Genomic DNA, 17,036 nt, shown 5'->3' on the forward strand with positions numbered 1-17,036 from the left:
ATGAGAGAAGGAAGGAAGGAAAATGGGTGGAAAGGTGCCAAAGCTAGAAAGTGGAAAGCCTACTTTGTTTGGGGGTAGGGGTGGGGGTTAGTTGATGTGGAAAGAGCCCAGTGCCTAGGAAACTTTTGGGCAAGGAAAGTTTGTCCAAGTCTGGGACCGCCACCCGGATCCGGGCTGCGGCAGCACCACGGACAGCAGACACGCCCCCAGGCCGGGTGAGTTCTTCAGCCACCCTGCCTGGACTAGCCCTCCATCTCTACTTGCATTCCAACCCCTGGACCCTGCTCTCGGAACCTCACTCTAGGACTAGACCCCAACCTTCCGCACCCCCCCCACATTCTGTCCCTCTTCTTCTCTCTGGATCCAGATCCAAAGTAGCCCACTGGGAAAGGCATGCCTTCCCCTTCCTCCCCTCTCGTCGCTTTAGCCCTAGACAGTGTCTGCAGCCCTGAGGCCCCACACTGCAGGTGGCTGCCTGGGTATGGGAATAGGGCTCCCCTGGGCTTTCCTGAAAAGCCCTAAAGACACAGGGAGAGTAGAACAGGGCCCAGGCACCTGGACCATCACTCCTGCGGCCCTTTCCTAGTGTGGGAGAGTGAGACAGCCCTGCCACACACCCCCCAACACTTCAAACACTCGACTCTTCCTGAATTATTCACCTGCATCTCCCCAGGGCCGCTGCAGAGCGCCCAGCCCAGGTGCTGAGGAGGAAAAAAGCAGGAGGGCCCATTAAATTTAAACACTGCTGAGGATTGTCAGATGTGAGGTTCTATTCCTGGCCTGGAGAAGAGCAGCCAGCAGGAGGGGAAGAGGGATCAGCAGGGGGCCTGGGGGAAGAGACCCACCATGGGGTGAATGACTTGCTGAGCTCCAGTAGGGGAAGGCCACTTTGCTGGAGAACCTGGGCCTCCCCTCCCTGCAGGCCCTCAGCCATAAGGAAGTGGACCTTGCTGTACCACCTCACTCACCTGGTTCTGATAAGGCAGGAGGACCCATCTAAAAATAGCTCCTCTGCAGTTGCCTGAAAGCCCACCATTATTGCTTCAGCACGAGGAACAGGGCATCACCTTTCTAGCTTTACCTCTCACTGCTTCCTCCTTGCACCTTACGTCCTGGTGATGCCAAATGCTTTCAGTATATGTTGTTTAAAATCACACTCTGAGCTTTTATAAAGCTGTTCCTGCCCCTTGGGTATCTCTTTCTTCCTTTGTCTTGCTGGGAAATTCCTGTTTATCCTTCAAAACCCAGATTAAGTACCCCTCCACCAGATGTCATTAAGCTTACCCACTTCTGGCCTCCTTTGGACCTGGGACACACGTCCTTTGCCTCCCACTTTGGGTGGCAGAGTCCTTGACTGTCAAGTTGTTGAAGCCATCATGGATCATGATCCTATAAGAAGCAGTGGAGAGGGAGCTAGTCAGCCTGGAAAGTCTGAGATCTCTGCCCAGTCCTGGTTCTGGCTCCAATTCTGTGAATTTTTGGACAAATCCTTGGCTCATTCTTGGCCTTGGTTTTCTATCCTGTAAAATGCAGGAGGAGTGGCAGGGGATAATTTCATGATGACTGAGGGCCCTTCCAATTGTGAGTCCAGGATTCTCTGCTCAACATCTGCTTTTTGAAACCGTTCCTTGCTCTTTCCCAGGTCGATGCTGTCTGGCCAGCCCCCTTATTGATACCTGAAGCAATGGTGGGCTGGAGCTGGCTTGTACTGGATCATCAAAGCAAATTGTTGGATTTTTCAGGAGTTTTGCAAGCCCTTGAAACTGAGCACGTTGAGAGTATTTACACCATGGAAATTGGCAAACACTACAAATCAGGGCTTCCCTCCGACCTTCTCCCAGAGCCAGTGTGCTCTGCCTCAGTATATCTGTTCCCACCTCCAGGTCTTTGCTCCCGTAGTACCCCTACTCAAGAGGCTCCACCTCATCCCCTGCTATTGGTCAGCTCCCACCCAGGCTTCAAGCCCCAACTCACACATCATCCACTCTGAGTGAGGACTTCTTACTTCCCTTTATAGTCTCCTCACCATCACCTCACTCCTCATGGAATGCTCGTTTTTAGTAGCAACACAGTTTAATTGGGGAAGAAAACACCTTTTGGAGCAGACTCCTATGAGTGGAAACCCTGGTCCTGCTCTGTGTCCATGAGGCTGTCTTCTCATCAGTGGGGTTTCTGCTCAGTCTCCTTCTTCTAGGGGACTTCCCTGACCTGCTCAAATACAATGATGCCCCCTCTCCACCCCACTCCTGCCATCACCCTCTATCTTTTCACCTCAATTTATTTATCTTCTTAGCTCTTGTTACTTCCGGGCATTTACATTTATTTCTTAACTTGTCCTGTGTCCATTGTTACCGAGTCCAAGCTTGTACTGCTTGCCCCATGACAAGCCAAAAAATTGAGGGACGAGTTGTTGGGGAAAGGAAAAGTGACTTTATTCAGAAAGCCAAGAATATGATGGACAAGTGCCCCAAAGAACCATCTCACCTGAGTTAGAATGCAAGCTTCTTTTACACTAAAAGGGGAGGGAGTAAAGCCAAACATTTCCTGGTTCCAGTCAGCCTCCAGAGGGGGGTGTGTTAATATCTGCCTTCCTGCAGTCACTCACAGGTGGGCCTGGTCAGGATGCTTCCTGTGAGCTAAACAAAGGTATTTTACCTTAACACTCATTTCCTGGGAGGCAGGGTTCCAGAGATGAGCCATTATGTATAACTTAAGCTTATAGGCAACATCCCTTTAGTAATCAACTTGTAGCAAAAGCAATAGAATACAATATGGAGAGTCAGATCCAATATGGAGTCTGATGTGTTCTTCCCTCATACAAGTCCTCCCTCCAGACTGTAAGTTCTGTGAGGGCAGAGATCATATCTGTCGCGGTCACTTCTCCTAGAACTGTGCCTGGCACATGGTAGATACACAGTCATTTCAGTGAATAAATCATTGTGACCTAGGGCAGGTCATGCCACCACCTTGAGTTTCAGTTTCCCCAGTGTCTGGTCTGGAAGAATTCCTATGAGGTATATATTTCTAAGGTGGCCTGGGATCTTAGTCCCTGTCACCTTGGGCAAGCCAATCCCCCTCCCCACACCTTGGTTTTGCCCACTTCTCAGGGATTGGGTGAGATATTGAGCTGGACTGAGAAATCATTTCAATCTTTGGACCCCATCTATTGTTTCCTCCCATCCTATCCCATCCCCACCTCATTCATTCACTCAACAAATATTTACTGAGCATCTACTCTGTCCCAAGGCACTGAGGATACAGCCATGAAAACGGGGATACGCTCATGGACTTCCATTCCAATTGGAGAAGACGATAAAGAAGATAAATTAGTAAAATAAAGAGTACATTAGATAGTGATAATACTAAGCAGAGATTTCAAACAGGAAAAGGACACCAAGAATGGTAAAGAAGGGGGCTTCCTGTTTTGGGAAAGGGGGAGTCCAGAAAATACCTCACTGCTAGGAGAGACATATGAAGAAAGACACTAAGGAGGTGGCTCTTTAGGGAAAGAGCCTTATGGGCAAGTGCAAAAGCCAGGAGCAGAGGCTGGCTGGGTGTTTGTGAAAAAGCCAGGAGGCGGGTGTGTCTGGAGCCCAGTGAGCTGGGGGGCAATGATGGAAGGACAGAAAGTAAGGATGACTGGTTCTCTGCCTCCCTCCCTCCCTCCCTCCCTCCCTCCATCACGGGGAAGATGGTCCCTAAGTGTGCAGCATAGGAAGCTGGGGGCTCCCCTCCCTCTGTCCCCCACCCCTCTCCCTGCCTCCCTCCCTGCCTGCCGAGGCCCCTCCAGAGCCAGTGGGGAGCCCAGTCTCCCTGCAGGTGCCCACAGCTTCTGGCTCAGCCATTTATCTCCTGGTGCCACGAGTTTCCTGGATCCCGGCACTTCCTCCCCACTCAGCCCCGCTCCCCTGAGTGGCAGAGACAGGTGTGAGGAATTAGCTGTGGGGACTAATGCCGTGACAGGAACCGGCACAAAAGAAGAGGACAGAGTGTAATGTTTATTATGTTTGAAGCAAAGCAAACACGCGGCCTATTTATGTATCTATAGAGAATTAATTGGCGAGCGGCAGCAAGAAGCAGATTATAAATTAGAATCATTTTCGCCAACTGAAACCCATTCATCTTGCTTCAGAATGGGCCTGTCACCGCCTCCTGACTAATTCCTTTTAAATTCGTTGCTTTTTCTCACCGGCCCCCCACAGCTCTCACCTTGAGACCCAAACCCCAAAAGGTTCCACGCGCCTTGGGGAAAGGCCAGTGTTCAAGCTCTGTGCTTCCCGGAGGTCCTGGCTCTCTCCTGACTCCAGCCCTCCTGGAGCCCCACCCTCACCCCGCCTGGCCTGGGTCTGAGCCCCTGGTGCCCTGGCCTTACCTTCTTTCCCCTTCTCTCCTGTGGCCTAGAGCCTCCCTCAGCCCATCTCCTGCTCTGGCTGGTCCCCAAGGATCTGGCAGGAGGGGAGCCCTGGCAGTGGCTCAGGCTGGGCAGGTGGAAGGGGTCAGCCCGAGGCTGCCATCCTGGGGACCCTGGGGCACTGGCCACTGCTGCCTGCTTTGGATTCAGGCAGCCTCCCCGGGAATCAAAGGGAAACCACACTGCTGGGTTCCTGGCAGGTCTGGCTCTGGCTTCTCTCACCTGGAGCCCATGGAGATGAAAGGCTAGGGTAGGTGCTGGCAGCTGCCAGACCCAAGGGTGATGCCATGGCTGCCCTGAGGGGTGTGGCCTGGTTAACCCTTCCCTTTCTCCCACCTAAACTGCTGCCCTTTGAGCTGGAGGCTGCAGTCAAGGCCTTTTGGGGGAAGAGAAAACAACCAGAATGCTAAACATTAAGGAAAAAAGCCTAATGGGTAAAAGCATGACCCTGGACTGAGGCAGATCTAGGTCTGAATTCAGGGAGCACCTCCTGCTGAGAGGCGGCCAGTCACCGCATCTCTCCAAGCCTCAGTTTCTTTGACCGTAAAGTGGAGATGATGATAATGGTGTCCATAACCTGAACTGACATTCAGCTGGGCTTGTTCAAATACCGCAGCACTTCCATAGTGGGCAGCGGATGGCCACTGGATCCAGCCCTCTTCCCCGCTGCTACCCTAGTCCCACCTAGGACACCTCCTCCTTCCACGATCCAAAAACTAAAGGTCAGCTCCTCTGGGCACCTCAAGGACTTGCTCCAGCATCAAGAGAATGTTCTAATGAATCCACACATGCTGTGCTGGGTGTTAAGTATTTTGCCCTGCCTGCATCTCGCGGGTGTCATGAAGATTAAATAAGATGATGCCTGGCCTCCAGCAGGTGCCCAGTAGATATTGGTTGACACCATGTTTAATCTGGACCAGGGCTCTAGGCCTGGAATCCTGGCATTTGAGGCCCCAACTCATCCCTCTTCCTCTCTATCTTAAAAAAGAAAGAAAGAAAGAAAGAAAAAAAGCCCACCAATTACTTCCATTTTTCCACCAGGCATCCCCTACCCTCACCCCAACTTCTAGTCTCAGAGAGTCAGTGTGATGACTCCCTGCAGCCGGCAGGAGCACACACCACCCAGGCCGGGGAGCCTTTGCCTCTGGGGATGTGGAGGGTCAGAGGCAGAACTGGGGCCCCTGGAGGGCAGGTCCCCAGGGGACTGACCTCTGTGCCCTTCCCCAGGCCAACTGAAGGTCTACCAACAGCCCATTGTTGAGGCAGAGGGACAGACTGGGGTCCAGTTGCTAGCAGGGCCCACTACTCGAGGGAGTTGTTCAGGCATTCAGAAGGGTCCTTGATCTTGTCAAAAGCCTCCAGAAAAATTAGAGATGTGAAAGGAAGAAAAAAAGAAAAGAATAAAGAAAAAAAAGATGGGCTCTAAAATACAAAATGAAAACTGCAAAATCAAAATTAATGAGTGTTTAATTAAATGTCTACCAAACCTAGCATTGTGCCATCTAGTCAACAGCAGCTCAGCTCACCTCTCCGTACTCATGCATAAAAGATGAGCAAGGTGGGGGTAGGTGCAGTTTACTGCATGCGCTGTGTGTGTGGATGGAGACCCTTCAAAACAGGAGAGTGCTGGGGCTTGGCTCCACCTTTGGACTCTCTTGGGTCCCAGCTCTGCTCCTCATTCACTGCGTGACCTCAGGCAAGTCAGTCCCACTTTCTGGGCCTCGGTTTCTTTATCTGTCAAATGGGGAGAACCCCTCCCTAGCTCTCAGGGGGGCTGTAAGGAACATGCAAGCATGTTTTAGGAGGGCACAGCAGTCCCTGAAGTGCTGGCCTCATGGGTGGAACTCCAGTAAGGGAAGGGGGCTTGCCGGAGAGTGGCTGGGGAGGACTTGAACTACAGCCTCTGGGGCTCTTCTCTGGCTCTTTCTCCTACGTAGGGTTGTGGACAAGGATGATATTCAAAATACATAATAGTTGGAAATGGACACGGAACCAGAGCAGGACCCTGGTGGCCATTTCTGGATGAGGTGTAACCCATTATTTGCTAGATCCTGGGAAAAGTCAGGGGCTCCGGGAGGAGCTGGAGGTCAAGGAGGTGGGCTGAGCCCTTGGGAGACTCGGAAGACAGGGAAGCAGCTTTTTAGCCTTCAGAGTGGAAGAGTCTCAACATTTTAACACCTGGGATAGCCCTATTGGTGTGGGCCGGCTCTGCATGGTCTGTCGTCTCCCAAGATGGACTGGGACACCTTTGTGAGTGACATGAGATTTAAAGATCATGATTTATATGATGACCTTATGACCCAGGAATTCTACTTCTGGGTATACATCCTGGGGAAATTCTCAGCATGTCCACGGGGAACAAGTCTCAAGGTGTCCATCCTGACATCGTCTGCGGTGGATGAAGTTGGAGGTGACCCCGGGTGCCCTCGTGGGGAGTGGGCAGGAAGATGTGGGGACACACACTGTGGAGGTCTGGGGAGCTGTTAGCACAGCAGACATGTACACAGCAACAGACATGGATGGGTCTTTAAAACATGAAATACAGGAGTAAGAAACCAATTGGGATCTGCAGCATAATACCATTTATGTGAATTCAAGGTGCATTCAGATGGTGATTACGTGAATCTATGTATTGAAATTTATAGAACTGAACATGAAAAAAAGAATCAATGTTACTGTATGTTAAATAAAATAAAATAAAATAAAAATGAAAAAACAAGAGACAATAAAGGAAGAACCCCAGAGCACGCTGTAGTTCAAGTCCTCCCCAGACAGTCTCTGGCAAGCCCCCTTCCCTTACTGGAGTTCCAGAGGGTTCAGTCTGGAAGGGGAGACACAGTTTAAAAAAATGCATTCATGCAAAATTGTCCTCATTTGCAAAAACACATACAAACAGAAAGATCCCTTGTCACCTTGCCCCTCCAGGAACTCCCAGGCTAATGCAGCAGACAGAGAAAAACAAAACACCAACTCACTCTAATATCATCAGGGCTACGCAAGCATACGAGGTACTCTGGGACCACAGAGGAGGGAACAATTGATTCTGCCTGGAGGAACCCCAGAAAGCGGCCCCTAAAGAAAGATGATATGTAATTTGCGTCTTCAACGCTGTGGAAGAGGAGTTCAAAGCATATGATAGAGCAGGCAGTGCTTTACCCAGGAGAATGCAGCTGGAAAGGTGGGATTTAAGGTGACAAAAGGGAAGATACAGTCGGCCTGGGGGCCTTTCAGGCTTGGGTACTTCTTGCCTTATCAGCTCCCGGCGGCTGGGCCCCCTTCGGTCCAAGCTGGGCTTGAATCAGCAGGCTGTGCTCCCCCCCCCCCCACCCAGAGGCCTGGCAGGGCTCCCCATGCCCTCCTTCTCCTCCTGCCTGCCTGCTTGGAGACTGCTGGTCCCACCTCCTGGACCCTTCCCTCCCCTGCATCCTCCCTCCGCTTGCAATCCATCACTCGTTCTGCCCTCTTTTACTTCCACATCACTTACTGAATTTGCCTCCTCTTCTCCGACCCCAGCAGCACACAGCTTGAGCCCAGTCCCTGGCCAGCCCTTTCCTGGCCTATCACCAGCCTCCCTTGTGTTTCTCCCTACAATCCCCCTTCATCCTGTAGCCAGAGGGAGCTTCCTAAAGTCAGGTCTTCTCTGCTGCTCTCCCTGCATGGCCCCCCATAGCTCTTGGCTTAGCATCCAGCTCTTCTGGTCCCCCCAGGTTGGTCTCTCTTGGTTCCCCACCTCACTTCTTATTCTCAGACATCACTAGACCACTTGAACCCTGCCCTTTCTTATCTCTGTGCTTGCTCATGATTCCCTGTCTTTTGGAATTCCTTACCATCTCCAGTTCCCCTAGCGAAATCCTGTGCATCCCTCAAGGCCCTCTCAGACCCCACCTCCTCCTGGAAGCCTTCGCTGATCACCCAAGACTGCATGACATGCTTCCTCTGTGCTCCTGCAGCCCCAAATGTACCCTATTCTAGCATGGCTCACACTGACTCAAAACTGTCTTTTTATTTCTCTGTTAGAGGTTTTGCGATTAAAGCAGCTGGGCTTTGGACCCAGGCTCCCTGAGTCCACTACTTGGTTCTGCCTTAGTGTGACCATGAACAAATTACCTGATCTCTCTGTGCCTCAGGTTTCTCATCTGTAAGATGGGGATGGAAAGAGTATCTACTAAAGAACAAAAAATAAAAAAAAATAAAAAATAAAAAAACCCAGCCCAAAAAAGTACCTACCTCGTGAGTTTCTTGGGAGGAATCAATGAATTTGCGTAAGTTCTTAGGACAATAAAAGGGAAATCTCCATAAATGTTAGCTGTTATTAACCATTTCCTTACACAGAGCTATGAGTTCCTGGAGGTGAGGTGCCCAGCACCTCCCTGGGGTCTGCGTGTTGAATGGTCATCTTCTGGAGACCCAGCAGCTGGTGTGTTAAGAGTTCCCACATGGGTGCCCACCATCAGCTAATTCTGAGCCCTGGGTCTCTGAACTGATCCTTAAATTGGAGTTGATCCACACTTGTGTCTTGGGGCCCTAAAGTGCCTGTGGCTGTGGTGAAGGGGCCATCACTAGCTAGATCTCTTTCCCTGCCTCCTGACCTGGTCCTAGCTTCCCTCCAGCCATCACCTCTGAATGATGTAGCAGATGCAGCAGAGTTCAGGGTCCCCCAAGCTAGGAGCCAGACCACCCAGGGTCCAGCAGGCTGACACTTTCTTGGTGCATCACCTCATACCCAGCTCCTGCCTGCTCCCCAGCGGAGCTACAGCTTTACCCCAGGCTGTCCCAATCAGGCTCTCCCGCCTGGGTGGTCCTCAGCCTCTGTAACAAAGAAGTTTTGCTTGGCAGTGTTACTAATTAGCAGCGAAAGACGATTAGTGTCATTAACAGCCTCAAAACATTTGTATTATGAGCTCCTTGCTGGATGCAGGGGTGCCCCAAACGGAAGTGGAGGTGGGAGCCTTGGAGTGATCAGGCTTGGAGGGAGCTTGCGGGAGAGGCAGCGAAACAGAGGGAGGGAGGGAAGGCATTGGCAAGAAAAAACGAAATTTAAAGTGGATGAATTATTTACTGCAGGAAACAATCCCGAACTCACTTACTCTCACTCGGAACATCCCAAACTGTAATCCGTGGCATTTTTCACATCTCCCTAGTGTGCTGAGTGATTTTCTTTACAACTGGCTATCAGAGGCCAGGGTAATCTTGTAGGAGATTGGCTTAGTATTGATCATGTGTGTCTTCCTGGGCTCCAGGTTCCCATCCACACTTGATGCTGGCGTTCCTGGCTTGGCTCATACCCCAAGTCTGGATGGGGCTGGGGTCAGCCCCAGGTGGAAGCTGAAGCGGTGGTCATCTCCTTTGCGAGCATTTGGGACCCCCCAGATGGCCCTCCTTGTCCACGAATAAGCCAACCCCCCCAGCCTGAGTCACAGCAGCGATTTTTGGTTTCGACCCAGGATGGTCCTAAATGAGCCTCTGATACTTTGCCATGTGCTTTAGACACATCATGTCATTACTGCCTCCCAAGAACCCTCAGGTAGGTGTTATTAATTTTCAGTTAACAATAGCAGCTCCTCTTTATCCATCTCCCCCTATGTCCTGCATAGTGTGCTAAAACCTTTCATTTATTATCTAAATGTTTCCTTCCAACAGCTTTGTTTACTGAAAAATTCAGAGAGGTTACATGGCTTGCTTGGAGTCACACAGGAAGTGACAGAATCTGGCCCCAAACCCTGATCTCCTCATTGCCAGCATGGGGCACACACTGTGTTTTAAACAGTGACTGATGGAGGAGTCAATAAGATAATGTCCCCTCTAGGGACTTCCTAAAGGGGGCGATGCTTAACCCAAAGGGTTGTGTGGCTAATTACCTCTGGCAGTGCAGAGCACAGAGTCACTCACTCTGGGTCAGGGGTTGTCTTTACAGCAGAAACAAAGGCTGGCTGGGAAGACTGCTGGCCTGACACCCGACAAGACTTCTACTGCAAGGTGGTCATCGCCCTGGGGGAGGATCGCTATGGAATCAAGGAAGAGGAGAGGGAGACTGGGAGGTGAGGGCAGAGAGGCAGAGGACTCCCGGCAGCTACAGAACTCCGGTTCTGCGGCTGTCTCTGGCCTCTGCTTCCATTCAAAGAGAAAGAGGAGGAATACAGGGACCAGGGCTCTCGTCCCGACTGGGCTGGGGGAACTTATGTGAGTTCCTGCTCTTCTCTGGGCCTCTGACTTTCCGTCTGTAAAGTGGGACCTTTGTCCTAAGTCTCTTGAAAGGACTCCTTAATTGAGTTCCTGTTGATTAGGTCAGCATTGGCCCTTCTGCATAGAAGTGAGGGCAGGGAGGATGGTAGGTGCCAAATCTCCCCCCTGCTGCTCATCCTTCACCTCAAATCTTAGCTCATCAGTGTTGGTGTGACTTCTGACATAATCTGCCAACCCACCCATTTTACAGACAGGAAAACTGATGCCCAGAGGAAAGGGCAGAGATCACACAATCAGGAGCAGGTCCAGGTGTCCTGACTCCCCAGCTATGTCCCACTTGGTCTGTCCCATCCAGGCTGCAGAGGCAATTTGATGCTAAGGCCACTTTGCTTAAGACTGAGGGACCCACAGGCACAAGGCTGGGTATGGGGAAGGGAATGGGTCCCACCACGGGGCCATGGCTCTGGCATTTGGCCACCTTCTGCAATTATAACTGTAAATAAGGCATCTGGGAGGACTCCCAGCACGTTAACGGGTTTAACAAGCAGTAATGTGTGACCTGCACTACAAATGGGTTTTTTAATAATGAATAAGCATTTATTTAACAAGTTATAACAGTTTTACCACTCTCAGTATCCTCAGAGTATCCAAAGCTCTGGCATCGAGTCCTTAGACTGGTGCCCTCTGCTCATGTCTTTTATTCATAATTTTTTCGGATTGTCTGTCTTTCTCTTATTGATTGGTAAAAGTTCTTTGTATATGAAGGCTATTAACCCTTTACCTGCTATATGCAAATATTTTCTCCTAAGTCCATACATTTATTTTTTCCTTAGGTTGTACAGAAATTTAAATATTTTATGCAATGAATCCTGTTTGTTTTTTAACATTGAAGCTTCTGAGTTTTGAGAATTGCTTATGGTGGATCTTCTGTTGGGGAATTGCGGGGTAACATTGATACACAGGGGTGGGGGAGTGGGGGTGATGCTCAGCAGAATTCAAAGACAGGATCCCTGGTCCTGGTTACAACCTTGGGTGAGTCCCTGTCTCTCTTAAGATTCGATTGCCCCATCTATAAAATGAAGGTGTTGTAATGGACAATCTCTCAGCTGCCTCCCAGGATGAATATCCCAAGGTTCTATAAGAAGAGGACCTTCTAGGGAAGATGCTTCAGTGTATTCTGGGAGGGGTCCCAGTCATACTGTCTTTCATGCATCTATCTCCCCCACCAGTTCTCCAACCCCTTTGAGAGCAGGAACTGCATCTTTTTATTGCAATGTCTTTAGCACCCTGCAGAACGCTGCCCACCCCATAGAAAGCCCTCAGGGGAGAAATTCTGAACTGAGCTGTTGATCACACCTGGAAGTGAATCCTGGCTCCATTTCATGCCTCTGCCTAGAGGAGGTGGAATGGAGTGGATTGGATAAGAAAGTGGGCTGCCTGAGTTTGAATATTGCCTCTCATTTGCTGGCTCTGTGACACTGGACAAGTTATTCCACCTCTCTGAGCATCTGTTTTCTCACCTGTAAAATTGGGACAGAACTTTCCAGAGATGTCTTTCTGCTTGAATTAAAAATTGATCCAGGAGCAAGAAACACACAGTCTCTGCACATAGTAGGCATTCAATGTCCCATTTCTGTTGAATCTCCATTGCTGACTATAGAGCATTACATCTTGAGATACTAAAATGTTTGGTGAGTGTCTTAGTTTGGATTCCTGCAGAAAGAGACCCGAAGAAAAGGATCCAAGGTCAAGTAGTTGATTATGGAGGTCAGAAGCACCAGCAGGAGGGTGGAAAATTAGGGGAGAAGGGAGACAATCAATGAGGGGTGATGATCTAGCCCATAATAACCACTGTGGTAACTGGTGCTAACTCCAGCAAGGAATTCTGAGAGCCACTGCACACTTCAGAGTATCCACCCCCACAAAGGGTGAGAGAGCTGGGGTACTGATACCCCAGCTCCAAAGAGTCAGTAGTTAAGAGCTACTCCCTGGACATTAGTCCATGGCTCTTCCAGTCTACTATCTGGGCAGCCAAATGACTGAACCAGCCTCAGGTAAAGAGGTTCAGGTGTTGGCAGCTGGAAGTTGGGCAAACATGCAGTGAAATGCTGAGAGCCAGGGGATAGGGTTGGGGCCTGGCATTTCTTCTGGAAGGGCAGGTGACAATGTCTCAAGTGGGATGGCCCCATGTGGTTTAAGGGGAAGATTAGGTACCAGAGGGGGGTTTACCAGGACCTGGTTCTTCATCACTTTCCACTTTGGGCGCCACCTGAAATTGATAGCTGGTACCAAAGGGCAGAAGTGTCACCTCTCAATAAGATGAAATCTATGTCTTGGGAGGATGGAGACGACAGGAAGATTTATCAAGGCTCTGGCAAAATTAACATTTGGACGGGGACACGGCAAGAGCAGCCTCCAGAGGGGGGTCTCTTTGCATTTATTCCAGCAGGTTCCTGCCAGCGGCTGGACTGCAAAGGGCTGCCCAGGTCAGCCATCCAGCTGGCCTCCTACGGGAGGGATGACTGGACAGACAGATACGGACACTCAGGGCAAAAGGAGACTGGAAGGAGAACCGTCACCCTGGTCGGAGCAAGGAGGCCACCAGGAGCCCCGGGGCTGATTCCTGGCCCTGCCACTCCCTTGTTGTCACCCTGGGCCTCAGTCTCCTTATCTGAAAGATGAAAGCCTTGCGCTTGATGCTTCTAGCACTGACCATCTCTGAGACCGTGGAGCAGGGCAAAGCTCTTCCCCATGTGTGACTCCAGCAGTCTTGGGAGGCTGGTGTGACTTCATCTGGGGAAAGGATGGCTAGCTTTGATCCGGTACCTACTGTGTGTCAGGCACTATGAAAAATACTTTATTTATAGTTCCTGGAATACAATCACCCATAAGGTAGGCACTATTCTTATCTCCATTTTGCCATTGAACTCAGGGAAGTGACGCATCACACAGTGAGTCTGGGGCTGAGTAGAGGTGTGAACCCAGGTTCCCTGGTTCCCAGCCTCAGGCTCCTTCCACTGGGATCACGTCCTTGGGCTCTGATCCCAGGGTCTCCATCAGTGGGACTTCCAAGTTCTGACTCCCCCCTTGCATGGGAGAACGTGCTGTGAAGAACTCAGGTCCTGGATTCAGACAAACGTGGGTTTGAATCCCAGCTCCACCAGGTCCTCACCATGACCTTGCTTCACAAGAGCCTCTGTTTTTGTTTGTTTGTTTTTTTTTTGTCTGGAAAACGGGCATGTGAGCTGCACGGGCCCATGGGGCTGTCTTGAAGATGTAGCGAGGTAACCTGTGTAGAGGGCCTGGTTCGAGGGTCACTAGGGAACAGGATCTGGTGGAGCTGGGACTTCTCTCCTCTCCATCCTTCCACTCTGGACCTGTGGAAGCATGTGATTTGTAGCTATGAAGGTTCATCTGGGAATGAACTTGTTCTAAGGAGAGGAGGCCCTCCCTCCAGCTCAGCCCTTGTATGGGAAAAGGGGCTTCAGCAGGCCTAGTGGATACTAGGATTGAGACCTGAGTTCGGGGAAGGAGAGATGCACAAGAGTTGGGCGCATGGACCCCTGCCCCACCCCAGACATTGGTACCAAATACACACTCTGAAAACTCGGACTTTCATCCCTGGAAATGTCAGCCCTGGACCCTGGGAGGGAATGAAAGGGAGCTTTCATGAGAGTGCTGTAATCCTAAAGCTAAAAGCAGCTTCAGACCAGGCCTCCATTTCCCCATCTGCAAAATGGGCACAGGGAGCACCACCCCCCAGCTCAGGTCTATTTGCGGGTAACTGGGCTTTTATGGTTGGGACTACAGGCACGAGGCAAACCTGAAATGTTTATTGTGGGTAATATCCAGACTCTGGGCAGGCTATTGGACAGCTTTGTGCCTCAGTTTACTCAAATGCACAACAGAACATGATAATACTTACGCACTGGGCTGTTGCTGGGATGAGAGGCATACTGTCATACCGAGCACTATGAACAGCACCAGGCACCTAGGAAATGCTGAGTAAGTGATGGTCCTTGTTGTTGCTGTTATCATGATCATCATCATCATCGTCTCAGATGAGGGAATTCAGTGGTCTGCAGAGGGGCAGAGGCTTGTTCAAGGCCAGACAGCAGTCAGGATGTAACCAGAGGTCTGGACTCCAGGACCACAGCCACCCACACTGAGCCCAGCCCCCAGCCCAGAGCCCCAGCATCCCCTCCCCAAGTCTAGGCTGCCCCAGCCCCCACCCCACCCCCTTCTTTGCCCAGGAGTGAGAGGAGGCCCAAATCCAATTAGCCTGGGAACCGCCTGCAGAGCGTCGCCCCTTTAATATAGCTGGAGAAGCTGCAGAGATAAATGGGAAATTAGAATTCTGCTGGGGTCCCTGAGACCCGCCTGGCGTCCCCACCGCCCCCTCCTGAGCTGGAGCTGCGGCAATTCTCCTAGACACCAAAGGAGCCGCCTGAGCCCTAATGGAGGGGCTGCCCCTGAGAGACGCTGGCGAGGGCCCGGGTTCCCACCGGCCTCTCAGCTGGCCTGCCTGCATCTCCCACTACCTACCTTCCCTGGGACCACCCGGCTTCCCTACTGCCTGATCCCACCCCTCCCCTCCTCCACAGACAGAAATAACCGCTCCCCTCCTCCCTCCTCAGCCCCTTCTCCCTCCCCAGCACCCATGGGCAGTGTTTGGGCTAAGGGGGGTGGACCAGGCCAAGGTCTGACCCTCAGTTCCGGGTGCACGCCCCTTTCCCTTCTCCCACCTCCTCGGCCCTAACCAAACCCGGATCCCTCCCTCCTTTCCGCGGAGACCCTGGGAGGGAGGAGCAGGGGCCTGGGCCAGGACTAACTCCAGGGCTGAGGCCTCCGCTGGGCTGGGGGCTCGGCCACTTGTGGGACTGGGACCGGGCCTGGTGGGACCGCTCTAGTTACCCTCACTCTTCATTGGGGTCTCTTTCTGATGTCACAAATGGGACATCTGGAGCTCCCTTCTCTAGAGGGGTGTGGGTGGTTGAAGGAAGTCCCTGGTCACCACCACTGTCTCCCCATGGTCTTCTATAACTCCCTGACCCGCACAGACCTCAGTTTCCCCTTCGATGGAGAAGGGGTTGACATCCAGTGGAGACCAAAGACTGGGCCTGGACTCCTGAGGCCCATATCCTGGACTGTAAGTGGCCCCCCCACCATCAACCCAGCCCCGCCCCTGCTTCCCCCCACTCCCTCCCTCCGGGGACACATTTGCTGCTGGGAAAGTTAATCCATTACAGTTTAAAGGCTCTGTTCCTCGCTGGCAGTAAATTACCTACTTTGCATTTTGCAGCAACAACTTAACGGTATTAATTTATTGTGCTCTGTCTTTAACAAACATCATTATCATATTGCCAGCCAGGATTATGTAAATGGGAGGGACAAGGGAGAAAGAGGCCGATTCTTGTCCCCAAAGTCACCTTGATTTATTAACTTTGGGGCCTTGCAATTGGCCAGGCCTGGGAGGCACAGGTGAGCAGGGAGGCCAGGAGGACCTGGAAGGTCTGGGGAGAGTTTTGAGGCCAGTAGGGAACCCTCAACGGAAAGCACCTCCTGGGAAAGAAGGACTAGCGGGGCTTAGCGGGATTTCCTTGTCACGTGACTTTGGACAAATCCACTTCCTCCCTGGGCCTCGGTTTCCCCACCTGTAAAATGGGGCTTGGATTAAGCGGTGTCTGGAGTTGATTATATATGAACTTGAGATTCAACAACACATTTCCAATGATGCAAAAGAAGGTGTGTGTGTGTGTGTGTGTGTGAGTTTGGGGAGGGAGGATGGGCTGAGTAGGGAAAGGTCTGGAACCACATGATCCTGGGCTGGGGTCCTCCCCCTGCTGGGTTCTCTTGCTCCCAGGACTGCCCACCCCAGGCAGTCTGCACCAGAGATGGGTGGATACATGGAAGGGAGATGCGGGAGCTGGGTGGGGTTGAGGAGAGAGTGTGTGAGGGAGGGGACTGCTGCCTGGCTAAAGGTCAGGTACCAGTTAACGAGAGAATCTGAGACTTTCAGGCTCTGGATGGAGATGCTAGCTTGGGAAGGGGGAGCCAGCTTCTGGCTTGCCATCAGGCCTGGGAGCTGGGCTCGAGAGGGTTAGATTCTGGGTCCCAGCCCCCTCCCAAGACTCCTGTAGCCTCTTCTGAGTTTCCTGGGCACCAAGGCCCCTACTTGGATACTCCAGGTCCACCTCCCTGGGGAGCTGGAGGCAGCTGGGGCTGGGCCCTCCCTGTGGATGTGGTGAGCACCCACCTGATTACACAGCTGGCTGCCCCAGGCTCCCGTGGCCCATTCCCCACCACCTGCGGCCGGGCATTGCCCGGAACTCACTGGCGCTGCTTCCAAGCACCCGTGGGCTCCAGCCCAGGGTTCTGCCCCAGCCACCAGGGCCCTGCCCTGGGCCTGCGTAGGCGCCAAGGCCGGGGTGGAGAGGGGCCA

The 17,036-nt window shown here is 51.8% G+C and overlaps 1 long non-coding RNA gene across 1 annotated transcript; it reads right to left on the minus strand.

Moving 5' to 3' along the window:
- Positions 1 to 13,435: 13,435 nt before the first annotated feature.
- Positions 13,436 to 14,765, minus strand: LOC140687305 (uncharacterized). The gene is made up of 2 exons (XR_012061505.1): positions 14,520 to 14,765; positions 13,436 to 13,971 (listed from the first exon to the last, which is right to left on the minus strand). It is a non-coding gene; the product is annotated as an uncharacterized lncRNA (long non-coding RNA).
- Between the last annotated feature and the right edge of the window lie 2,271 nt (positions 14,766 to 17,036).

The sequence above is a fragment of the Vicugna pacos genome, chromosome 19, assembly GCF_048564905.1.
Source record: "Vicugna pacos chromosome 19, VicPac4, whole genome shotgun sequence".
NCBI lineage: Eukaryota > Metazoa > Chordata > Mammalia > Artiodactyla > Camelidae > Vicugna > Vicugna pacos.